Source organism: Lissotriton vulgaris, chromosome 10 (assembly GCF_964263255.1).
Source record: "Lissotriton vulgaris chromosome 10, aLisVul1.2, whole genome shotgun sequence".
Taxonomy (NCBI): Eukaryota; Metazoa; Chordata; class Amphibia; order Caudata; family Salamandridae; genus Lissotriton; species Lissotriton vulgaris.
In genome coordinates, this window is record NC_141698.1 from 1,155,648,845 (window position 1) to 1,155,675,572 (window position 26,728).

The window sequence follows — 26,728 nt, forward strand, 5'->3', positions numbered from 1 at the left end:
AGACTTGCTTGCAAGGATAATGCTCCGGTTACTTACCGGTAATCTTCATTACTCCGAGTATAGTCTTCCTCGCCACATGAGTTCCCATCCCTCCCTCCCTGTCTGGCTATCGGCTTCATGTTTGTGCTTGGTTGTTTCAGGCTGAAGGGTTGGGCCCGCCCGCCTCTTATAGAGGTCAGGTGGTAATGGGTCGGCCATCTTGGGAAGGGATGGGAGGCATGGGAGGCTGACTTTTTGCTTTGGAGGGTTCTGGTGTGGAGCTGAAGCTCACTATGTAAGTCATGTGGCGAGAAAGACTAACGAGGAGGTAATGCACATCTTTCTAGACGCCTCCCGCCAGATTATATCAGCAAGCAAGCTCGTAAACGGCCACATCCCACAATGAAAGGCTCAGCAAGGATCTGTTGGGCACATTCATCCCAAGGAGGGCGAATGAAGCAGAGGATTGAACAACGCAGAGCCTGGGCTCGTCCACAGTCCGGGCTAGGCTTTGGTGATCCAGCAGTGAGACAGGCCTGGTGCGATGCCGACTTCAGCCCGGGGTGTCTTAAAGGGGTTCTGGGGTTCGAGCCAGAGAGAGCACCACCGGAGCATCGGCCAGAAAGGAGTGGATGTGGCAAACTTCAGATCATGGCACGCTCATGACTAAACCAGAGGCCCACGAGCCCCTGTAGGCCACGCGCTGAATGTCCTTTTGGTCTGAGATGATTTAACTACAGAGCATAAAACCACCTCCTAATCGGGCGTTTCCTCTTTGGAATTGCACTCTAAATAAAGCCACAGAATCCCATTGGTACCCCTAACCCCTCAGTGTCCCACAGGAGGCGCAGCAGCTGGAAGCTCGTCACCCCACACCAAGATGCAGCAGAATTAAACCTTAGGCCCAGGAAGGGCCAACAGGACCCAGGTTCTGAAAATCAGGAACGCCCCACTGCTGCTGCTCCAATGTTGGAAAGAGTTTAAGACTTGCCTCTAAAGAAGACTACATTACAATGAGTGTCCACCCACAGCCCAGCTCCCCCCCCCCACCCCCCCCCCCCCATCACTCGTGACTTGAAGCGCTGTACATGATCAAACACAAGCATGGAGGCCTATTGGCTCAGGTCTTGCTCCAGAAATATCACATACATCATACTAGGCGCAGCACCCATGGACTCGAGGTCTAATACCCGGCTTCATCCTTCAACTCTTCACTCTTTGCAACCCTGAATGAAAGACTGCCAGTAGATGCAGTAAAAACTACCCGGAAGCTGGGAGAGCTTTCAGGAGAAGGGCTGGTTTATTCAGCATCAGACAGGCTGGTGCATCACGCAGGAATGATCTCACACAAAACAATTCAACATCGAAAGAACTCTCCACGTGGTGTATGAACGTCAAAATAGTGCAGCAATAAACTCGGAGACACCGTCATGACCTGCCCTGTGTGACAATCTTCCTCTTTACCCGCTCAGAGAAAACCCCTACTATCCACGACCAACAATCCCATTGGTTTGTCCGATTACCCATTTACAGTTATTTTGCAGACCGGAAGGTCTAGAATCGTTCACACATACAACACACAAACTCTTGCAGACCACAAGTAACGGCTGCCTTCAGGCTCCACAAATGATTGTGCCCAGCAACGCTCTAAGGCCATTCCTTTAAGACATGTCAGATGCGCCGACTGACTGAAGGCATTTCTCTAGCGCTTCGAAGGCAGCCATAGTGAGACCACTTCCAAAGAAGCCTGCCAGGGGAGTCAATGACGAGACATTTTGGACTCCGTTCATTGCTCTCTCGCATGGATCATCTTCTGGAAAAGGTGAGCGGCAGCTTCAGGAGCCTGGGAAACCCAACAACCTAAGACATGGCCAGTAGTGTGCTTCTGTCCCAGTCCCAGCACCGAGCTGGGGGTCTGTAGGAAGCTGGCTCTCCCAACAACCTAAGACATGGCCAGTAGAGTGCTTCTGTCCCAGTCCCAGCACCGAGCTGGGGGTCTGTAGGAAGCTGGCTCTCCCAACAACCTAAGACATGGCCAGTAGAGTGCTTCTGTCCCAGTCCCAGCAGCGAGCCGGGGGTCTGTAGGAAGCTGGCTCTGTATATACTATACCAAAGTGGCACTAGGAGGCCCCATGGTAACCATGCACTTTATAAATGCTCCTTCATTTCATTTCAAAGTGAGGTACAGTGTGCACAGGTTTGGCAGAGGTTTAAGTTAGATAGAACCTTACACTCTAAATTGGTAGCGTGGTCGAGCAGTAAGGCACTGTCAGAGGACAGTGTTTTATTTCCTAGAACCAAGCAAGCCTGGCACAGATACGAGATGTATACTTTGCAGTAATACAGTTTGGAATTGCAGTTGTATATATACTTTGGTATATAGTATAATATCTGATAATGCAATACTGTAAGATATTGTACATATACTTTGTATTGACTTTTCAATGGGATGTCAAGTACATTGCTTTACAGATTGCTTTTCTTGCGCAGTGCAGTGTAGCTGGATACTGCACTAGGACATTTCCTGTAAACAGGGAAGGAAAAGCGTTTTGGTTATTTGGTTACAGTTTTAGAGACATGTATAGATTTTCCAAATCCACACTTAGAAAATTTTACATACAAAAACAGTCAATGTTATCCCATGGGAGAAAGGAAAATGCTACTTACCAGTACGCATCTGTCCTTGGCATGTAGAGCTGCAGATTTCTACACTTTGCATTAGATCGCCACCTGGTGTTGGGCTCGGAGGATCGCATGTTGTCGTCTTGGAAGAAGTCTATGTAATCACGAGATAAGTGACTCCTCCCTGGGACAATACTGCGCATGGGCATCGGCTCCATCCTTAGATTGTTTTTCGCCATGATGGGAAATGATGGAGTTAGCAGAAGTAAAGAAAAGGATGTCCATGCGTGTGCATCTAATTAAGATAAAACTGGAACCGATACAGGTCCCGGAGAGACGGGAGGGCGTGAAGTAATCTGCAGCTCTACATGCCAAGAACAGATGCGTACTGGTAAGTAGCATTTTCCGTTCGAGGCATAGGAGCTGCAGATTATACACTTTGCATCGATTGTGCAGCAGTGTATCCCCTAGCGGTGGTCGCTTGTATCCGTTGCAGAAGTTTGAAAGAGTTTTTAGAACGGATACAATTTACAATCCAGCTTGCAATTCCAGATTTAGAAATGGTGTTGACTTTATGTGGTGGAGAGAAATCTACAAATAGATGCTTTGTTTTGCGAAAGGATTTGGTCCTATCGATGTAATAACTTGTGACATCTAGTGTCTAGAGCTCTCTGCTACAGAGTTTGGGTTTTAAAAAAACGCTGGTAACTCTACAGATTGATTTAGATGAAAAGGAGTAATCACTTTAGGAAGGAATTTAGGATTAGTCCTTAGAACTACTTTGTTACGGTGTAATTGTAAGAATGGTTCCTGTATAGTGAAAGCTTGAATCTCACTTACTTTTCTAAGAGAGGTAATAGCAATAAGGAAAGAAGTTTTCCATGTGAGAAATTGCAGTTCACATTTGTGTAGAGGTTCAAAGGGGGGTCTCATGAGCCTGGTAAGAACAATGTTTAGGTTCCACCCTGGAGAGGGTGGTAACCTGGGAGGAATAATTATTTTTAATCCTTCCATAAAAGCTTTTATTGCTGGTACTCTAAACAACCACAGATATGCCGCAATGGCTTCTTCGGGTAAGGCTGAGTGCGCTGTGTGCTGCGGCCATGCAGTGCTGCACACCAGGGGAAGGAAGACTAGTGCGAGTACTTCTGAAAGAGTGGTGCACTGTCAGAGGGCTGCATTGTTACGCTGGGTGTGTAATGGATGGGGTTGGATGAGTCGCATACCAGGGGATCTAGTGCGAGTACTTCTGAAAGAGTGGTGCCGTGTCAGTGGGCTGCATTGTACGCTGGGTGTGTAATGGATGGGGTTCGATGAGTCGCATACCAGGGGATCAAGTGCGAGTACTTCTGAAAGAGTGGTGCAGTGTCAGTGGGCTGCATTGTTACGCTGGGTGGGTAATGGATGGGGTTGGATGAGTCGCATACCAGGGGATCTAGTGCGAGTACTTCTGAAAGAGTGGTGCAGTGTCAGTGGGCTGCATTGTTACGCTGGGTGTGTAATGGATGGGGTTGGATGAGCCGCATACCAGGGGATCTAGTGCGAGTACTTCTGAAAGAGTGGTGCAGTGTCAGTGGGCTGCATTGTTACGCTGGGTGTGTAATGGATGGGGTTGGATGAGTCGCATACCAGGGGATCTAGTGCGAGTACTTCTGAAAGAGTGGTGCAGTGTCAGTGGGCTGCATTGTTACGCTGGGTGTGTAATGGATGGGGTTGGATGAGTCCCATACCAGGGGATCTAGTGCGAGTACTTCTGAAAGAGTGGTGCAGTGTCAGTGGGCTGCATGGTTACGCTGGGTGTGTAATGGATGGGGTTGGATGAGTCGCATACCAGGGGATCTAGTGCGAGTACTTCTGAAAGAGTGGTGCAGTGTCAGTGGGCCGCATTGTTACGCTGGGTGTGTAATGGATGGGGTTGGATGAGTCGCATACCAGGGGATCTAGTGCGAGTACTTTTGAAAGAGTGGTGCAGTGTCAGTGGGCTGCATTGTTACGCTGGGTGTGTAATGGATGGGGTTGGATGAGTCGCATACCAGGGGATCTAGTGCAAGTACTTCTGAAAGAGTGGTGCAGTGTCAGTGGGCTGCATTGTTACGCTGGGTGTGTAATGGATGGGGTTGGATGAGTCGCATACCAGGGGATCTAGTGCGAGTACTTCTGAAAGAGTGGTGCAGTGTCAGAGGGCTGCATTGTTACGCTGGGTGTGTAATGGATGGGGTTGGATGAGTCGCATACCAGGGGATCTAGTGCGAGTACTTCTGAAAGAGTGGTGCAGTGTCAGAGGGCTGCATTGTTACGCTGGGTGTGTAATGGATGGGGTTGGATGAGCCGCATACCAGGGGATCTAGTGCGAGTACTTCTGAAAGAGTGGTGCAGTGTCAGTGGGCTGCATTGTTACGCTGGGTGTGTAATGGATGGGGTTGGATGAGCCGCATACCAGGGGATCTAGTGCGAGTACGTCTGAAAGAGTGGTGCAGTGTCAGTGGGCTGCATTGTTACGCCGGATGTGTAATGGATGGGGTTGGATGAGTCGCATACCAGGGGATCTAGTGCGAGTACTTCTGAAAGAGTGGTGCAGTGTCAGTGGGCTGCATTGTTACGCTGGGTGTGTAATGGATGGGGTTGGATGAGTCGCATACCAGGGGATCTAGTGCGAGTACTTCTGAAATAGTGGTGCGGTGTCAGTGGGCTGCATTGTTACGCTGGGTGTGTAATGGATGGGGTTGGATGAGTCGCACACCAGGGGATCTAGTGCGAGTACTTCTGAAAGAGTGGTGCAGTGTCAGCGGGCTGCATTGTACGCTGGGTGTGTAATGGATGGGGTTGGATGAGTCGCATGCCAGGGGATCTAGTGCGAGTACTTCTGAAAGAGTGGTGCAGTGTCAGTGGGCTGCATTGTTACGCTGGGTGTGTAATGGATGGGGTTGGATGAGTCGCATACCAGCGGATCTAGTGCGAGTACTTCTGAAAGAGTGGTGCAGTGTCAGTGGGCTGCATGGTTACGCTGGGTGTGTAATGGATGGGGTTGGATGAGCCGCATACCAGGGGATCTAGTGCGAGTACTTCTGAAAGAGTGGTGCAGTGTCAGTGGGCTGCATTGTTACGCTGGGTGTGTAATGGATGGGGTTGGATGAGTCGCATACCAGGGGATCTAGTGCGAGTACTTCTGAAAGAGTGGTGCAGTGTCAGAGGGCTGCATTGTTACGCTGGGTGTGTAATGGATGGGGTTGGATGAGTCGCACACCAGGGGATCTAGTGCGAGTACTTCTGAAAGAGTGGTGCAGTGTCAGAGGGCTGCATTGTACGCTGGGTGTGTAATGGATAGGGTTGGATGAGTCGCATACCAGGGGATCTAGTGCGAGTACTTCTGAAAGAGTGGTGCGGTGTCAGTGGGCTGCATTGTTACGCTGGGTGTGTAATGGATGGGGTTGGATGAGTCCCATACCAGGGGATCTAGTGCGAGTACTTCTGAAAGAGTGGTGCGGTGTCAGCGGGCTGCATTGTACGCTGGGTGTGTAATGGATGGGGTTGGATGAGTCGCATACCAGGGGATCTAGCGCGAGTACTTCTGAAAGAGTGGTGCAGTGTCAGAGGGCTGCATTGTTACGCTGGGTGTGTAATGGATGGGGTTGGATGAGTCGCATACCAGGGGATCTAGTGCGAGTACTTCTGAAAGAGTGGTGCGGTGTCAGTGGGCTGCATTGTACGCTGGGTGTGTAATGGATGGGGTTGGATGAGTCGCATACCAGGGGATCTAGTGCGAGTACTTCTGAAAGAGTGGTGCGGTGTCAGTGGACTGCATTGTACGCTGGGTGTGTAATGGATGGGGTTGGATGAGTCGCATACCAGGGGATCGAGTGCGAGTACTTCTGAAAGAGTGGTGCGGTGTCAGTGGGCTGCATTGTTACGCTGGATGTGTAATGGATGGGGTTGGATGAGTCGCATACCAGGGGATCTAGTGCGAGTACTTCTGAAAGAGTGGTGCGGTGTCAGTGGGCTGCATTGTTACGCTGGGTGTGTAATGGATGGGGTTGGATGAGTCGCATACCAGGGGATCTAGTGCGAGTACTTCTGAAAGAGTGGTGCGGTGTCAGTGGGCTGCATTGTTACGCTGGGTGTGTAATGGATGGGGTTGGATGAGTCGCATACGAGGGGATCTAGTGCGAGTACTTTTGAAAGAGTGGTGCAGTGTCAGTGGGCTGCATTGTTACGCTGGGTGTGTAATGGATGGGGTTGGATGAGTCGCATGCCAGGGGATCTAGTGCGAGTACTTCTGAAAGAGTGGTGCAGTGTCAGAGGGCTGCATTGTTACGCTGGGTGTGTAATGGATGGGGTTGGATGAGTCGCACACCAGGGGATCTAGTGCGAGTACTTCTGAAAGAGTGGTGCAGTGTCAGAGGGCTGCATTGTACGCTGGGTGTGTAATGGATAGGGTTGGATGAGTCGCATACCAGGGGATCTAGTGCGAGTACTTCTGAAAGAGTGGTGCGGTGTCAGTGGGCTGCATTGTTACGCTGGGTGTGTAATGGATGGGGTTGGATGAGTCCCATACCAGGGGATCTAGTGCGAGTACTTCTGAAAGAGTGGTGCGGTGTCAGCGGGCTGCATTGTACGCTGGGTGTGTAATGGGTGGGGTTGGATGAGTCGCATACCAGGGGATCTAGTGAGAGTACTTCTGAAAGAGTGGTGCAGTGTCAGAGGGCTGCATTGTTACGCTGGGTGTGTAATGGATGGGGTTGGATGAGTCGCATACCAGGGGATCTAGTGCGAGTACGTCTGAAAGAGTGGTGCAGTGTCAGTGGGCTGCATTGTTACGCTGGGTGTGTAATGGATGGGGTTGGATGAGTCGCATACCAGGGGATCTAGTGCGAGTACGTCTGAAAGAGTGGTGCAGTGTCAGTGGGCTGCATTGTTACGCCGGATGTGTAATGGATGGGGTTGGATGAGCCGCATACCAGGGGATCTAGTGCGAGTACTTCTGAAAGAGTGGTGCGGTGTCAGTGGGCTGCATTGTTACGCTGGGTGTGTAATGGATGGGGTTGGATGAACCGCATACCAGGGGATCTAGTGCGAGTACTTCTGAAAGAGTGGTGCAGTGTCAGAGGGCTGCATTGTTACGCTGGGTGTGTAATGGATGGGGTTGGATGAGTCGCATACCAGGGGATCTAGTGCGAGTACGTCTGAAAGAGTGGTGCAGTGTCAGTGGGCAGCATTGTTACGCTGGGTGTGTAATGGATGGGGTTGGATGAGTCGCATGCCAGGGGATCTAGTGCGAGTACTTCTGAAAGAGTGGTGTGGTGTCAGTGGGCTGCATTGTACGCTGGGTGTGTAATGGATGGGGTTGGATGAGCCGCATACCAGGGGATCTAGTGCGAGTACTTCTGAAAGAGTGGTGCAGTGTCAGTGGGATGCATGGTTACGCTGGGTGTGTAATGGATGGGGTTGGATGAGTCGCATACCAGGGGATCTAGTGCGAGTACTTCTGAAAGAGTGGTGCAGTGTCAGTGGGCTGCATTGTTACGCTGGGTGTATAATGGATGGGGTTGGATGAGTCGCATACCAGGGGATCTAGTGCGAGTACTTCTGAAAGAGTGGTGCAGTGTCAGTGGGCTGCATTGTTACGCTGGGTGTGTAATGGATGGGGTTGGATGAGTCGCATACCAGGGGATCTAGTGCGAGTACTTCTGAAAGAGTGGTGCGGTGTCAGTGGGCTGCATTGTTACGCTGGATGTGTAATGGATGGGGTTGGATGAGTCGCATACCAGGGGATCTAGTGCGAGTACTTCTGAAAGAGTGGTGCGGTGTCAGTGGGCTGCATTGTTACGCTGGGTGTGTAATGGATGGGGTTGGATGAGTCGCATACCAGGGGATCTAGTGCGAGTACGTCTGAAAGAGTGGTGCAGTGTCAGTGGGCTGCATTGTTACGCTGGGTGTGTAATGGATGGGGTTGGATGAGTCGCATACCAGGGGATCTAGTGCGAGTACGTCTGAAAGAGTGGTGCAGCGTCAGTGGGCTGCATTGTTACGCTGGGTGTGTAATGGATGGGGTTGGATGAGTCGCATACCAGGGGATCTAGTGCGAGTACGTCAGAAAGAGTGGTGCAGCGTCAGTGGGCTGCATTGTTACGCTGGGTGTGTAATGGATGGGGTTGGATGAGTCGCATACCAGGGGATCTAGCGCGAGTACTTCTGAAAGAGTGGTGCAGTGTCAGAGGGCTGCATTGTTACGCTGGGTGTGTAATGGATGGGGTTGGATGAGTCGCATACCAGGGGATCTAGTGCGAGTACTTCTGAAAGAGTGGTGCGGTGTCAGTGGGCTGCATTGTACGGTGGGTGTGTAATGGATGGGGTTGGATGAGTCGCATACCAGGGGATCTAGTGCGAGTACTTCTGAAAGAGTGGTGCGGTGTCAGTGGGCTGCATTGTTACGCTGGATGTGTAATGGATGGGGTTGGATGAGTCGCATACCAGGGGATCTAGTGCGAGTACTTCTGAAAGAGTGGTGCAGTGTCAGTGGGCTGCATTGTTACGCTGGGTGTGTAATGGGTGGGGTTGGATGAGCCGCATACCAGGGGATCTAGTGCGAGTACTTCTGAAAGAGTGGTGCAGTGTCAGAGGGCTGCATTGTTACGCTGGGTGTGTAATGGATGGGGTTGGATGAGTCGCTTACCAGGGGATCTAGTGCGAGTACTTCTGAGAGAGTGGTGCGGTGTCAGCGGGCTGCATTGTACGCTGGGTGTGTAATGGATGGGGTTGGATGAGTCGCATACCAGGGGATCTAGTGCGAGTACTTCTGAGAGAGTGGTGCGGTGTCAGCGGGCTGCATTGTACGCTGGGTGTGTAATGGATGGGGTTGGATGAGTCGCATACCAGGGGATCTAGTGCGAGTACTTCTGAGAGAGTGGTGCGGTGTCAGCGGGCTGCATTGTACGCTGGGTGTGTAATGGATGGGGTTGGATGAGTCGCTTACCAGGGGATCTAGTGCGAGTACTTCTGAGAGAGTGGTGCGGTGTCAGCGGGCTGCATTGTACGCTGGGTGTGTAATGGATGGGGTTGGATGAGTCGCATACCAGGGGATCTAGTGCGAGTACTTCTGAAAGAGTGGTGCGGTGTCAGTGGGCTGCATTGTTACGCTGGGTGTGTAATGGATGGGGTTGGATGAGTCGCATGCCAGGGGATCTAGTGCGAGTACTTCTGAAAGAGTGGTGCGGTGTCAGCGGGCTGCATTGTACGCTGGGTGTGTAATGGGTGGGGTTGGATGAGCCGCATACCAGGGGATCTAGTGCGAGTACTTCTGAAAGAGTGGTGCAGTGTCAGTGGGCTGCATTGTTACGCTGGGTGTGTAATGGATGGGGTTGGATGAGTCACATACCAGGGGATCTAGTGCGAGTACTTCTGAAAGAGTGGTGCAGTGTCAGCGGGCAGCATTGTACGCTGGGTGTGTAATGGATGGGGTTGGATGAGTCGCATACCAGGGGATCTAGTGCGAGTACTTCTGAAAGAGTGGTGCAGTGTCAGTGGGCTGCATTGTTACGCTGGGTGTGTAATGGATGGGGTTGGATGAGTCGCATACCAGGGGATCTAGTGCGAGTACTTCTGAAAGAGTGGTGCAGTGTCAGTGGGCTGCATTGTTACGCTGGGTGTGTAATGGATGGGGTTGGATGAGTCGCATGCCAGGGGATCTAGTGCGAGTACTTCTGAAAGAGTGGTGCAGTGTCAGTGGGCTGCATTGTTACGCTGGGTGTGTAATGGATGGGGTTGGATGAGTCGCATACCAGGGGATCTAGTGCGAGTACTTCTGAAAGAGTGGTGCAGTGTCAGTGGGCTGCATTGTTACGCTGGGTGTGTAATGGATGGGGTTGGATGAGCCGCATACCAGGGGATCTAGTGCGAGTACTTCTGAAAGAGTGGTGCAGTGTCAGAGGGCTGCATTGTTACGCTGGGTGTGTAATGGATGGGGTTGGATGAGCCGCATACCAGGGGATCTAGTGCGAGTACGTCTGAGAGTGGTGCAGTGTCAGAGGGAAGCATTGTTACGCTGGGTGTGTAATGGATGGGGTTGGATGAGTCGCATACCAGGGGATGCGAGAAGGGCCGGTGGATAGAGCGCAGTTCAACTTTACTGTAGGATTAGTTGGACAATAACAAATGACATGAAAAACGAGAACAAATGCACAGTAATCGAAGAGATGAGCCGTGGAAGAAGCAAATCCTCACCAGAAGTCTGTATAACAAGCATTATATTGCAATTGGATAAAACCAGATATCTCACTGTAAAAGAAACCTTGGATATATATATACATCTCCAGTGCTTCTTTTACCGGGAGATGCTCTGTTTTATTCAATTACAATATATATACATACACGTTTACACCCCGGAAACACTAAAGTGGCTAGAGTAGACTTTTGGCAGTCATTCCCACTATCACATTCTGTGTGATTTAATGCCCAGATGTCCCAAGTTCACTGTCCAATAGGATCCCACCTCTACCTCACCGATGAGGCGCAACAAGGATGAGCTCTTCCAATAAGGAGCAGGGGGGTTGCGGACGTGCATACGGTGGGCCTTTGTCTGGAGTGGCACAGTGGGTGAAAAGAAAAGTTAGAATCTTACACCAGGTGATTTTTGGAAAGATTTATTTATTCTGTCACCTCTGGTGTGTGTGACCGACATACAATTACGTTGAATGCAGGAAGATGTTCTGCAAGTTTAAGTTAGACAATTTTTTTCTTAATTCCCAGGGCTGCGCTCTCTAAAACTAAGAGCGAAGCCTTGTAAAAAAAGAAAAAAAAGATTCAAAGAATGCAGTTTGCAAACTCAAGGTTCACTGACTGAAAATCCATTCCGTACATCTGCTCTATCAACATTTGAGTAGTGATTTCACGGAGCGTCGTTTGTTCTAATGCATTCAGTATTTACTGAAGATACTACCATCTTAGCCCCAAGCCCATTAAATGAGTCTGACCATGCGGGTTTGAGTGTGTTGTGGCGTTCTATGTGTAAGAAGGTGGAGGTGCAGGGTGTCAAGGAAACTGCTGGTTAATGTAGAAAGCCACTGACCCCACCCACCTGCAATTTCCTAACCAGAATCATTTATAGTAGACTTAGATGAATGTGTACGAGTATCTACCCCTTCTTCTCACTTGCTTTATTTATTATTAGACATCGTGGAACGTGTGCAGAGAATCCAATCTTTTGACATGAGTCATAGGAGTTTCGCCGTGCGGATGAGTCTTGCTGAAGCCATAACTACCATCAAGGAACGTGTGTCAAGTCTTGCTCTGAGAATTGCCAGAATCTGTATGTTTCACTGTTTCAGTGTACATGATGGATCTCACGTCCTCTCAGGACAAGTGTTCTTCTACCTCACTCTGGCAGACCTTTCCAATCCCGGCCTGGCCTCATCATTGCTTTACTTGCCCCATACCACATCTGTTAGTTGGGCGCGGAGCAATCAGATTCCAAAGCACCTTGCAGCCTCCCCGTAAAACCTTTGTGGTTCACGAAGACTGTGCGGTAAAGCGCGTCCTGTTCTTCTTTATGGGATCTTATGCACTGGACATCTTTATGGTAGGCTTCTGCAGAGTGTGGCATGCAGCCACAGGATTGGAAATTAAAGGCATACCACTGCTCCCCAGAGCGAACTTAGCCTGTGTCCTACACTCCCACTGCCAAACATATCCTAGGAAATTTACAGTCGCCACATTAACTTAACCTCAGTGTTGTTTGTTAAGAAATGCGTTACTTACCTGTAACAGCAGTTACCAGTATTGGTGTCTTTCATAGATTCACATGCCTGAATCATTCCCCGTCGTCGAGACGGGAGCCTCCGGTACATAGAAAAGTAATGTCCCATAGACATACATATAGAAAATAGGCCTAAGGGCCTCACCTTAGTAGCCTATCCTTGTCCTTTTAGAGCCAGCCAATCAGCTATGACCTCCCTCTAGAACCTTCCTGGCAGGAGCCTCAGTCCCTCAGATTTTCGTACGCACCCAGCTAGGTAGACGTAGTTAGTTAGTTAGTTAGAGAGAGAGATGCGAGTCCTTCCAGTGGAGGCGGGAGGGTTGCATGTGAATCTATGAAAGACACCAATACTGGATAACTGCTGTTACAGGTAAGTAACGCATTTCTTATCCAGTATTAGGGGTGTCTTTCATAGATTCACATGCCTGAATCAGAGTAGTTAGCAATACATTATGCACATTTCTGATGTAATGTTGCCTTACAGGCATGTTCGACAATACACATATCATCATATAACATTGGAATGATAGCATAAAGCAGAATATCAAAGACAAGGAATAGGCATACCCGGATCGCGGGATGTAGGAAGGCTCACCTCACTGGAATAGATGGCGAAGCACTGCCTGGCCCACTGCTGCATCCTTCTGAAGTTCGAGATCCAGGCAGTAGTGTCTGGAGAAAGTGTGTGGCGATTTCCAGGTCGCCGCACTGCATATATCCAAAATCGGCACTCCAGCAAACAGTGCTGCCGATGTGGACATCGCCCTGGTGGAATGTGCAGTGACATGATCACCCAAAGGCCGTCCGGCCTTGTCATGGCAGAATGAAATCGCTGAGGAGATCCACCTTGAGATGCTTTGTTTCGTGAGAGGCAGACCCATTCTCGGTCTGCTGTAGGCCACAAAGAGTTGGGATGATTTTCTGAAAGTCTTAGTTTTGTCAATGTAGAACTTTAGACACCTCTTGAGATCCAAAGAATGTAGTGTTCTTTCTGCTGCGGTGGAAGGATTCGCAAAGAAAGACCGAAGGACTATCAGTTCATTGAGATGAAAGTCTGAAGGCACTTTCGGTATGAATTTAGGATTAGGTCTCAGCACCACCCTGTCCTGTTTGAACTGCATGAATGGTTCCTGGATGGACAGAGCCTGTAGCTCGCTCACTCTCCTGGCAGATGTTAGAGCGAGTAAGAGAGCAGTTTTCCATGAGATTTACTTGATGGATGCTCGATGAATGGGCTCAAATGGATGCCTCATGAGTTGGTTGAGGACTAGGTTGAGATGCCATGTCGGAGGGACCTTCCAAGGTCTCAGGAAGGATCTATAAAGTCCCTTTAGGAACTGCTTTACCAGTCTACTGGACCACAGAGAGGGTCCTGTGAAAGTTCTGGTGAACCGTGAGATAGCCGCCAGGCGAACCTTAATGGATGCATGCGCCTGTCCTGACTGTGCCAAATGCAGGAGATATGGCAATATCTGTTCGGGTGTGATATGCAGCGGTCGCAGGCCTTGCTCTGAACACTAAATGCAGAATCTTTTCCATTTGAGAGTGTAGGTTTTGTTGGTACTGTCTGCTCTCGCTTTTGCCAATACGTCTCTGCAGTCCTGCGGGATGTTCAGGCTACAGAACTCTCTGTGCTCAGGAGCCAGGCCGATAACCTGAGCGATGGCACGTTCGGGTGTTGTACTTGCCCGTTGGACATTGTTAGCAGGTTCGGGTGCTGCTGCAGACGAATCGGTGTCCTGATGGAGAGGCGAAGAAGATCCGAGAACCAGTGCTGCCTCGGCCAGAACGGGGCAATTAGGATCAGGGTACAAGGTTCCGCCTTCATCTTCCTGAGGACCCTTGGGATCATCGGAAACGGAGGAAAAGCGCACGCAAACACGCCGAACCAACCGATGGAAAATGCATTTCCGAGTGACCCTTGTTGGGGATGCCAGCTTGCGTAGTTTGGGCATTTGGCGTTTCCCCTGGTGGCAAACAGGTCGATTCCTGGTACTCCCCATTGTGAGAATATGTGAGTCCGTGCGCTTTCGTTCAGTTCCCACTCGTGGGAGAGGGATCTTTGCCTGCTTAGGGCGTCCGCAATGGTATTGTCCTTGCCTGGTACATAGTCCTCCCTGAGCGTGATTCCATGTAGCACTAGCCAGTTCCAGATCTTCTGCGATTCGCGTGATAGAGTGAGCGAACGCGTTCCTCCCGGTTTGTTGAGATAGTGCATCGTCGTGGTGTTGTCCGTTTTGACGAGCACCTGGGAGTTCTGGATGCATGGTAAAAATGCTTGCAGTGCCAGATATACAGCCCTCCGCTCCAAAAGGTTTATGTGGAGCTGTTTTTCCTGAGTGGTCCACTTGCCGCTTATTCGAAGGTCTTGGAGGACAGCGCCCCATCCTTCCAGGGAGGCGTCCGTGGTGATCACCAGAGGTGTTGCCGGAAGTAGAAATGGCAGCCCTATAGATAGGTTCTTGCGACACCTCCACCAGTTCAGATTCTTGGATATTTTTGGTGTTATTTTTTACAATGTCCTCGAAAGAACCTGTACTCTGTGTCCATTGGTTCGTGAGGGCCTCCTGCAATGGGCGCATCCTGAGTCTGCAGTGAGGGATGAGGAGTATACAGGAAGACATCATGCCCAGGAGAGACTTGTAGGTCTGTACTTTTAGGGTCTTCCTTGACGCCACAGCCGTGGCCAGAGATATTATCTTGTTTGTCCTTTCCATCAAGGGGAAGGCCCTTGCGCGCTCCGTGTCCAAGGTCGCCCCGAGGAAGGTGATGTTTGATGTAGGGATCATGTAGGATTTCTTGAGATTGAGAGTTAATCCTAGATTCTGAAAAAGATTGGTGCAGGCGTTGGAGGATTCGGTCACGCCGATAGCGGAGGGTGCCTTCACCAGCCAGTCGTCTAGGTAGGGGAAGACTTGGTGACCCATTTGACGCAGAAAAGCTGCCACCGGTGCAAGGCACTTTGTGAAAATCCGCGGCGCGGACTTGAGGCCAAACGGCAGGACCTTGAATTGGTAATGTTGTCCTGCGACTTCGAACCTCAGGAATTTTCTGTGACACTTGCGGATGGGGATATGGTAGTAGGCATCTTGGAGATCAAATGATGTCATGAAATCTCTTTTTTCCAGCATGCCTAGTATTTCTTGAATCGTCACCATCCTGAATGATTGGCTCCGTAGGAAAGCGTTGAGCGCTCGGAGGTCCAGAATGGGCCTCCATTTTTTCTCCTTCTGGCGTACAAGAAAGAAGTGGGAATAGAAGCCTTTTCCTTTCAGAGGTGATGGAACTCGTTCGATTGCCCCTTTTTTTAGCATCACAGAAATTTCTTGGAGAAGCAGGCGTAGATGTTTGTGTGGCCGTCTGCGGGGAGGTGTTGTAGGAGGGATGGTGGTGAATTCCAGGGAATGGCCGAATCTTATTTGGAGAACCCACCGGTCCGTGGTGATGAGTTGCCAATTTGTTAGGAAATGGGTCAATTTTCCTCCAATTTGTAATGAGGGAGAGGGTGGCTGGACTGGCTGGAGTAATAGGTCACTGGCGGCCGCCAGTGCCCCTCTTCTGGTTTTTGCCCCTGAAGCTTGATCTTCCATATGAAGACTGACGACTGTTGGTTTTTCTTCTGGTATTGATTTTTGTTTTGGTAGGAATACGAGGACCTATTCTGATAGGAACCTCTGTAAGAGGATTGTCCCCTGGATCTGTTGCCTCGAAAGGACTGGTTCCGCGCCTGCAAGGTACCCAGTGCTCTGGCCGTATCGGTGTCCTTCTTTATGGTTTGTAGTGCCTCATCGATCTTGTCCCCAAAAAGGTGCTGGCCGTCGAAGGGCATGTCTAGCACTTTTGATTGCACTTCCTGTCGGAACGACGTTGCTTTAAGCCATCCTTGACGGCGTAGGACTGCTGCTCCAGCAAGTTGACGAAAACCTGTCATGGCTGCATCAATGGCACAATCAATTATTTCCGCTGCTGAGGTTTGACCCTCCGTAAGCAGTGCCTTGACTTCACCCTGAACTGTGTCAGGCAGTTCTGCTAAATAGGGGACTATGTCTTCCCAGAGTTGGCGATTATAGCGCCCCAACAGAGCTATGGAATTGGCCACTTTGATGGTCATGGCCGATGTTGTCGTAAATCTTTTCCCGATGGTGTCCAACTTCCTGCCTTCTTTGTCCGGAGGTGCTGACAGAGGGAAGGAAGGGTTGCAGCAGTTCTTCTGGGCCGCCTGGGTAACTACTGAATCTGGTTTCGGGTGTCCATTTAGGCAAGCTGCCGCTGTAAGTGGGGCTTTATATTTTTTGTCCAGGCGTGGAACAACCGCAGGTACAGAAGCGGGTGTCAGCATTAGTTTCTTGCCCTGCTCCCACAGGAATTCTATTATTGGAATAGATTTCGTTGACTTCTGCGTTTGCTCCTTCAAATCGTGTAAGAAGCATTCAGTTTCAGTTGATTCCATAACCATATGGAATCGCTTTGCCGCCCTTTCCACAATTTTATGGAAGCCGCCAATATCCACAGGTGGTGAATCTGCTTGGCGTGGTTGGGGTGAAGCTGGGGAAGATGCTATATATTCATCCTCCTCATCATGTGCCGAGTGGATTTCCTGGACCTCTCCTTCTTCCAATTCCTCATCATCATCATAGTCTGACGATACTACCACCTGAGGTTGTATTCTCTCATTGTGGGCCTGAGGGAGAGGTCGAGACTGTTTTGGGGCTGACGCTGGATTGTTTGCTGCAGGCGTCTGATTCCCACTTTCCGTTGCCGGTGTTTCCGGGAAGCGTTGCTTGTAATCCTGTATTAGATATTTCAGGTCATTGACAATAGAAACCGGCAGGCATACCATCGGGGTGACCTCCGTGCGAACACTGGTGTGGATCGAGTGTTCCTGGTAAGTTATGTCCTCCTGTTTCTCATCTGTGCTCTGGCATTTGACATTAAGGTCTGAAATGGAAGTTGCAGGATCCAGGAGGTCCTCTTCCTCAGATTCTTCGCTCTGGAAGATTTCTGTAGGCAAGTGAGTTTGCACTTTACTCGGAGACGTCGTTTCTGGCGTAATTTGCTGTTTGGCAATTTTGCCAGACGTAAAACTTGTTGTAGAAGCTTGTGCTGTCGTTGCTGGAGTCGTCGACGGTGGCAGTGTTAGAGATGACATCTCTACTAGCTTGGATTTCTTCCACGGCTCAGAAAAGGCCAGTGTCGACGACGAGTCCTCCGTCGACGGTAAAGTAGTCGTCGACAGTTTTTCCATAGACGGTATTTTGATAGTCGACGACGTCCTTGACGTTGGTGCGCTAGTCGTTGGTGCGGTCGTCGGCGCGTCATTTCTCGTCGACGGCAAGCTAGTCGTCGAAGTTTGTCGTCGGCGTCTTCGTCGTCGACGCTTTCGTTGTTAGTGTCTTCGTCGTCGATGCCTTCGTCGACGTCTTCGACGTCGACGGCGGGCTCTTCATCGACGCCGCCGTAGTCGACGGTGTGATCTTCGTCGACGAGGTTTTCGACGTCGACGACGGCTTCAGCAGGATAATAAACGTAATAGGTTTACCTGCCGACGACGATGAGGGAGTTGTTGTCGTCATTGGAGAAGCCGACGACGCTGTCGTCGACACAGTCGTCGTCGCTGTGGTAATCCTTTGCGCATGCCTGCTAGATGACTGAGCAGGCTTCTTAAAAGTCTGGGTATCTTTGGCAGACACTGAAGATGTCGTAGATCTTGCCTCTGAAGACTTCTTTAGCGCCTTCCTAGGAGGATGTCTGAGGGGCCAGGGGAAGTTACCCTTGGCCTCTTTAGAGAGACTTCTGAGGTCTTTGAAACGCTACCCTCCGAAGATTCAAGATTGTCTCTCTCCTTAAGCCTGTCAAGCCAGATGAGCAGGCAACCTTCTCTGTCCCTCAAGGTTTTGTTGGGGAAAGACCTACATATTTTGCAGTCTTTAGGGACGTGGTCTGGATAAAGGCAATATAAGCACAAGGCATGCTTATCCTCCACATGGAGCCTTTTCTTCCCACATGAAGAGCAGGCCCTGAAAAGGGCTTTCTTCTGGGACTCAGACATTGTAGAAAGTGGCAGGAAGAAAGCACTTACTGCAGAAATAAGTGGACTGAAGTAAGTCTTGACGAGATGTAGACTGAAGAAATCACTTTTAAAAGTGAAGTAGCTGGTTTTGAAGAGATCCTGAGGAGAACTCAGGCTGGAGACTCCCTAGCACAACGCGCGGTAGAAAATCTGAGGGACTGAGGCTCTGCCAGGAAGGTTCTAGAGGGAGGTCATAGCTGATTGGCTGGGTCTAAAAGTTTGGTCCTTTTTACATAAGGACAAGGATAGGCTACTAAGGTGAGGCCCTTAGGCCTATTTTCTATATGTATGTCTATGGGACATTACTTTTCTATGTACCGGAGGCTCCCGTCTCGACGACGGGGAATGATTCAGGCATGTGAATCTATGAAAGACACCCCTAATACTGGATAATGCTACTTTCTCTGCAGTTACAACATAGGCTGCATAAAGATTTGCCAGAAAGAATCTGACTCAACACTCATCATGGTGGAGGTATCCAAAATGCAAGCTACCTCACAGGGGAACTGTCGAGCACTTCTCCATGCCAATTATTTATTGAAAACCATGAATGCACTGAAACTCGCGACCCCATTCCTACAACTTACCAGGTGCTGCTCTAGAGGGGATAATAAATTGCTGCTCTCTTAATCCTGGTGCGGGTTCACCGAAGCGCCACGATCGTCTTTACCACCATCTATGCGACCCCTGTGTAAGCCCCCTAGCCACAAAATGGCACCCATTCTGCTTCAGCACAGATAACCTATGCATATCCCGGACACCGGCAACACCCCGCACGCAAAGAACCACTCCAGCCTACAGAATGGGGAAATCAAAAATCATGCAGAACCTGACTGTACCTGAGACGGCACCGGAGAATCTGCAGAGTACCCGCACATTGGCTAAGCTGGCAACGATAGCCCACCTGATCCATGAGAACTTTTCACCGGACTACCCTTCCCCTACCCCTCCCAGCTCTACTCCTCTCCGCTTTCCTGCTACTGACCTCTGCCTTCGCCTGTCCTGGCCCTTAGCCCCCAACTGGTTTAACTGAGAATTTTCCCTCGCCATCAGAGATCTAGCTATTCTGCCTGAAGTCCGATGGAGCTACCTGGTTTAGCTATAGGGGAGACAGGTCGCGGATCTCCTCCTTGGAAGTCACCTACCCAGTCTGTCTTTAGCCAGACTTCTTTTCATCTCTCCTGTCGCCCCCTTCCCGCACCCTCTCCCTATTTTTGTCTCTCCTTCTCTCCTCTCTCAATGGACTGAGACTGAACTATTTTGTCTACTGCCCGATGGAGCTACCAGGTTTAGCTATAGTGGAGATGGGCCTTGGAATACCTCCTTGATCGTACCCAGCCGGCCCTTAGACAGACTTCTTTAGTCTCCACTTGTTGTCTCTTCCCCTATCCCCCCTTTCTCTACTTCCATTTCCCCTCCCCTCTACCCTCCATCTATTTTGCCCTCCACATCTCATTAAATATTTTTACCACTGAGACCGAGCTATTTGGCCAATGCCCGGTGGAGCTACCTGTAGCTATAGAGGAGATGGGTTTTGGGACTTCCCCCCCTAGACCGTCACCTACCCAGCCGGACCTTGGACAGACTTTCCTTTAGTCTCTCTGCCACTTCACCCTCCCACCCCTTTACGCTTACCACTTCCCCTGTACACCTCAATTATCTCATCTCCTATGCTCTTGTTATTGTTTGTCTAGCAACTGATGTAAATTGGAAGTGATTTAATCTTGTAACGTAATTTTTGTGGAACCTCATGTAAAGCGCTCCGATACCTCCGGGTCTAGCCAGCGCTATATAAAACTCTTGAATAAATAAATAAATAAAGATGTAAGTGTATAGATGAATATGCTATATTACATCTCTGTAAATGGAGAAGGTAACAGATAATATTTTGGATGGAAGCATCTAAGGGTTCAATTTGGTTATGGTTGCAGTAAATGGCAAATCTTTTCCATTTAGCAGCATAGCAAGCTCTAGTAGTAGGTCTCCTGGCCTCTTTAATGATATTCATACAGTCTGGTGGCAGGTTAAGATAACCAAACTCTAAGACTTCAGGAGCCAGATCACCAGATTCAGTTGACTTGGATCTGGATGCCTGATGTCTCCATGGTTCTGCGTTAGCATGGATGGCGTCCGAGATAGTTTTTGGTGTGGAACTAGAGAGAGCTCTAGCAGTGTGGTGAACCGCAGTTGGCGTGCACATGTGGGAGCTACTAGGATTAGTTTGAGAGACGGTTGTCGGAGCTTGCGTGCCACTAGTGGTATTAGTGGGATTGGTGGGAAAGCGTACACAAATCTGCCCGCCCAGTTCATCCATATTGCATTGCTCTTGGACAGCGGGTGTGGAAACCTGGCGGCGAAGATTGGGCATTTTGCATTTTCGTGTGTGGCGAACAGATCTATGTCTGGATGACCCCACTTGGGAAAGAATGGTAGAAGAACATCTGGATGTAGTTCCCATTCGTGAATCTGTGTGTCTGTCGACCTAACAGATCTGCTTTCTGAGTGTCAACTCCTGGAAGGTGTTCTGCTAGTAGATATATCTTTTGTGGAATGGTCCATCTCCAAATGTTCTGTGCGAGCTGGGACAGTTGTAGAGAATGTGTCCCCCCCCAGTTTTTGTATATAGTACATGGCTGTCATGTTGTCTGTCCGGATTAAGACAGCTTTGTTTTGTACTTGTACTTGGAAAGACTTGAGCGCTAAGAATATTGCTAGCAGCTCTAGGTGATTGATATGGAGCGAGCTTTGTTGAGTGGTCCAACTTCCCTGAGTTCTATGGTGTAAGAGATGGGCTCCCCATCCTGCGAACAATGAGTCTGTTGTAAGTATTATTTGTGGAACAGGTTCGAGGAACTGCCGCCCTCTGGACACACTTTTGGTGCTCCACCACTGCAGAGAGCGATGTGTGCGGCTGTCTACCAACACCAGGTCTGTTAGTTGCCCTTGAGCCTGATTCCACAGTTGTGCTAGACATTCCTGTAACGGACTCATCTGCAGTCTTGCATATGGCACAATGAAGATGCAAGATGCCATCATGCCTATTAGTCTCATGAACACTCTGGCTTGGAGAGAGTGTTGATGTTGGAAGTTTGTGACTAAGGCTTGAATGCTCTATCCTGGCTGGACTGGGATACGCTAGAGCTGTAGAAGTGTTTATTGTAGCTCCTAGGTATTGGTGTACATGAGACGGCTGGAGATGCGACTTGGTGTAGTTGATTGTGAACCCTAAGTCGTGCAATGTTTGAATTGTCTGATGTGTGTGTTGGACACACTGATTGCATGACTTGGCTTTTATGAGCCAATTGTCTAAGTATGGGAAGACATGAATGTGTTGTCTTCTGAGATGTGCTGCTACTACTGCTAGGCACTTTGTAAACACTCTTGTTGCAGTTGCGACCCTGAATGGAAGGACTTTGAACTGATAATGCTGTCCTTCCTGTGAGAAGTATGTATAGGAATGTGGAAGTAGGCATCCTTTAGATCTAGTGCAGTAAGGAAGTCGCCTTGTTGCAGCAATGGGAGCCCCTGTTGTAAAGTGATCATATGAAAATGATCTGAGTGTATATAGTGATTGTGGGGCCTGACGTCAAGAAATGGTCTGAAGGTGCCCTTCCCCTTGGATGGCCGGTTCCATTGATGGCCCAGGATGTCTGCTATCTACATACCGCCTCCCTATTTTGGCTAAACCTTGGGCGCGCTCGCAGAACCTTGGATGCGCTCGCTTATGCCGCACGACCGCGTCTCCCCTTTTCAACGCCGAGGAATTGACCTACCTCCTAAGGTCCATTCCTCTAGTCTTGAGAGAACGACTTTCTCGGGCGAGTCAGTTGCGCTTCTCAGCCGCTCCGGATTACCGATCACCGGTTTCTACTTCCTCTGGGTCCTTACTGACTTTTTTGGACCCATTCAATCAAACTTACTGTTTTTCTTTAGCCCATATCTTTACAAAAACTCATTAACTTACCTTTTTATGTATCTAAATATTTCTAGACCCCATAATCCTTTGCTTAGATATAAAAAAAGGTGGAATTTGATTGAATTTACATATAAATGTAAAAAAAATTTTTTTTTAAAAAAGTGATCATTTTAACAAAAAAATTCCCTTAATCTATCCACTTACTATATACTTACCTGTCATGTCTGACATGGAGTCAGATGACGCTGTCGCTAGTTCCCCCAACCAATGATTCTTTTAAAATATTCCTACAGAAAGAGATGAGATCCTGCATGCTGGACACGCTGAAGGAAGTCATGTCACATAAGAGATCCTTCTTACAAGATGACGTCACTTCTCGTGATCCTGAAGCTGTATGCTTAAAATCTTCCAAAAAAGTCACACACTGTCAAGGCACTACTGGAGGTCGCGATACCTCACTTGACCTCGGAAGTCCTAGCACCTCTTGCTCTATGGGAGGCCCCTACGCCTCAAAAGATATTGGTGCCCCTCGCGGCACAACTAGGATGGGTGTCCCTAGAGGCACAAAATTGGCGGGTATCCCTAGCAGCACATATGTTGATAGTGCACGTGTTGACTCACGTCTGAGCATACTCTGCGGGTATGCTCAGACGTTTGATTCCCTTGCTCACTTTGCCACTGGATTCAAGCAAGCCGGGCTGAAGACGGCTGGAATGCCAGAAACCGGTCCTCGGAAGCTTGTTTCCGGTCCAGGGAAGACATGGCTTGGCAGTTCGGGCTGGACTGTTCCCATGAGGCACAGGGTCAGACTGATTTGCATATGGCCTTGTCCGAACTGGGGTGACAGAGTGGGCTAAAGAACGGTGATGGATTAAACCCAGATCTGTAGACTGGGGGAGAGTGCTTGTATTGTCAACGCTCCGTCCATCATTTCCTTTGGTTTTTCGTTATTTGGTCATATTCACGTTTACAATTTGCTTTTTCTTTGCAAGGTTCTTTCAACCTTTTAATTTTTTGGTTTTATTTTAAGATGATTCGACCTAACGGATCTTCATGGATCTGCCTTCATTTCCTTCCTTGCTTTTCACCTCCTTCATCGCTTTCTGGTCCAAGTTGCACCTCGATTTTGCTGACTTTCTCCTTGCTTCATTGCATTTAAAAGAGGCAGCTCTGCTCTTGCTCATGCCTTATATTGTTGCCATGTTGTCATCACATTCTAGTTCTTATCTTTATGATGTAAGCAGCTGTTTGTGAGTTGCTTTAAAGGATTAATGCATAATGTCAGCCTCCGTGTCTTTAATGAAATCCAGATTCTCTGGTCATGTTAATAGGAGAATCGCAATTGGTCTTGGTGTCCCGTCCTTTTTGGGTATTAGGAAACACAGTGAGTAAACCCCTGTTCCTTGATCTTGTAAGGGAACAATTTCTATTGCGTCTTTCTGAAGTAGTGATAGGACTTCTTGTTAGAGCAGTGTAAGATGTTCTGCAGACATTGGACGCTGCCTGGGTGGTATGTGTGGAGAGGTAACTGTAATTTCCATGCAGCAGCCATACTGGATAATCTGTCTTACCCACTTGTCTGTTGTGATGGAATTCCAGACAGGTAGGAGCTGTGTTAGTCTGCCCCCCACAGGAGTGGAATGCTGTTGGGGGAGCAGAAGAAAGTCACTGTTTTGTGGTGGGGGAGGTTCGACTATTGTTATTTCCTCGTCCTCTACCCGTATTATTGTTCCCTCTGTAGCCTCCTCTAAAACATCCTCTATTGGAGGATGTTTGTGTAATAGATTTAAAAGAAGCTGAATTGTCTGCTCGAGCTTGTTCGGAGCCTCCTCTATAAAAGGAGTGACGAAAAGAGCCTCTAGCTTGGGTGGATTGTTGTGTTCCCATAGATTTGGCTGTGTCAGTGGCTTTTTCATTTTTTCAAGTGCTGTCTCTACCTCTGGGCCAAACAGTTGTTGTTGGTTGAATGGCTGATTTAAGATAGTAGTTTGCACCTCTTGCTTAAATCCGGAAATGCGTAGCCATGCGTGACGTATAAGTAGGACACTAGTGTTTATAGCTCTAGCTGCAGTGTCTGCTACATCAAGTGCACATTTGATTGAGTCATTTGAAATTAGCTTGCCTTCTTGTATAAGGTTGTTTGCCTGCTCTTTATATTGGTCAGGTAGATGTTGTAGTAGTGTTTCTAACTGATCATAGTGAGCCCTGTCGCATCTTGCGAGGAGGGTTTGTGTGTTAGCTATACGCCATGTATTGCTAGCTTGAGCAGCTATTCTCTTGCCTGAAGCATCGATTACTTTAGATTCTTTATCAGGCAGTGGTGCTTCGCCTGATGTTTGTGAGTTTGCCCTTTTCCTAGGGTTTGACAACGCTAAGGAATCTAAGGGTAGCTGTCCCTTAACCCCTTCGCTGCGAGGGGAGGGGGCCGCGCGCAGCGCCCGCATGCTGGTGACGAGCTCAGCTCGTCACCGAGTACAGCGGAGCTGTCCTCATGACGAGCTCAGCTCATCACGGCCGCACCCGTTTTTGGAACGTTCAGCACAGCGGGGAAATTAGCCCCGCGTGCGAACGTTCCAACGGCCTTGACGAGCTGAGCTCGGACCTGATAATTCTCGCCTCGTGCCTATTCCAATCATGGAGTCCCACTCTGCAACTCTGGGCAATAGCTGGCTTAATCTCCACAACGGCCCCCACAACGCTAAGGATGCCTGGCCTCCACCTTGGGGGTGCCCAGGAGTGGACGCCTGACAGGGAAAAGCCAGGATGGGTTCCACAGCGGTATTCGCACAAGCGCCTTGAGACCCTTGCGGGTGAGTAGTGCGCTATACAAGTATCAATTTACATTTTTTTTTTACATTTAGTATGTACAGGATATTTAAATACTTCTGGAAAATGACCCCCTTAATCATGGGTAGTATTTGAACAGACTTTTGTGATTGTTCAAAAGTATCTAATAAAAAGTCTTCCTCTGCCTCATCTGAATGCTTGGTGACCCCATGATAGATGGCAGCCCTATTAAGTAAGTGTCCAAACCCAACATTGTCATCTGGAGGAGAAGGCTTGGAATATCTGGCGCATCCTGCAGGTCTGGGTACTCCCGGTCTGGATCATCACCTGGGTAGGGAAAAGGCTCATCGGGGTCTATCCCTCACCCTATGCTATACTAATCATCATTCTGAGGTGTATGTGGTGAAGAATGAGGAGGAGAATTTTGAGGAGAAATTGGAGGTGAAATGTTAGGAGGAGGAGGAAGTGAAGGAGAAGGAAGTACAGCAGAAGAAGGGTGCTTAGGAGATGTGGCAGAGTCCTTCTTGACAGGCACTGGAGGTATAGGTGCTGTGTCTGACTTCATCTTCCTGTGTGGTGTACTGGATACATGACCTGTCTTTGGATCAATGTAGATCTTTTGTAGAGGATCAGGTTGGAAAAGGTCTTCTCCTTGCGGAACCACTGCTGGCGACAATTTGTCCGGTTCCAGGCGTGGTTGTTGCTTGTCTTTAGCCTTAGGAGCGGATAGGGTCCTTTGGCGTATATTTCGGCACCAAAGGTATTGTCTTTGGAGCCGAAGGCTGTTTCATGGGCTTGAGAGCAACGGAATCAGGCCTTGTAGGTTTCGGTACCAAAGATATTGGCTTCAGAGTGGAAGCTGGTTTAGTCGGGTACGAAGCGTCAGAAGCAGGCTTCATTGGAGCCGTTTTGTCTTTCAAAGTAGACTGTTTCGGAACCGGGACTTCTTTCGGCTTTGGTGCAGAGGGAGCTGGAGATATCGGCACATGCGGTTTGCTCGGTATGGAGCTTTTCTTCGGAGCCAGGCTCGATGGCTGGGCTTTCGAAGTATTCTTTCAGTCGTGACTAGGCCCCGGAGGTGGAGTGTTAATCTTTGCCTTTGATTTAGGTGCTGGGTATAGGGCAGGGGCAGTAGTACTCACGCGTTGACCCAATGGTATGGAGTCATCTGCCTCAGATACGATCTGGAGATCGTCTGAATCTTCTTCGACGAATAAGTCCCACTCGTCCCAGAAGCTATCCACCAGTTCCGGAGCCGATCTCGGCATGTCGTGTCGACGGGCCCTCTGATCTCGAATAGTCTTTTTAGATCGAAAGGATGCACAGGCTTTACAGCTTGACTCGTTGTGTTCTGGTGATAAGCGCAGGTTACAGACCTCGTGATGGTCACGGTGTGGAAACTTTGCGTCACACTCTGGGCATCTTTTGAATGGCGTCCTTTCTATGAGTTGTAGGCCTCACGGTGTGGATAGGCCCAATGGCCCACGTCGACAACCGGATTCGAGCTGATGAAGTCGAATCAATGTTTGTTGATTTCAGAAGTTGTTTTGTACCGTTTTTTTGCATCAAACTACTATTAAAGGTAGATTTCAAACCGGAGCGGATA

General features: G+C 49.2%; 1 protein-coding gene across 4 annotated transcripts in view; it reads right to left on the minus strand.

Annotated features, from left to right (window-relative positions):
- Positions 1-26,728, minus strand: part of FAM13B (family with sequence similarity 13 member B) — a 476,175-nt gene that overhangs the window by 281,414 nt on the left and 168,033 nt on the right. The gene's annotated exons all lie outside the window — the stretch shown is intronic.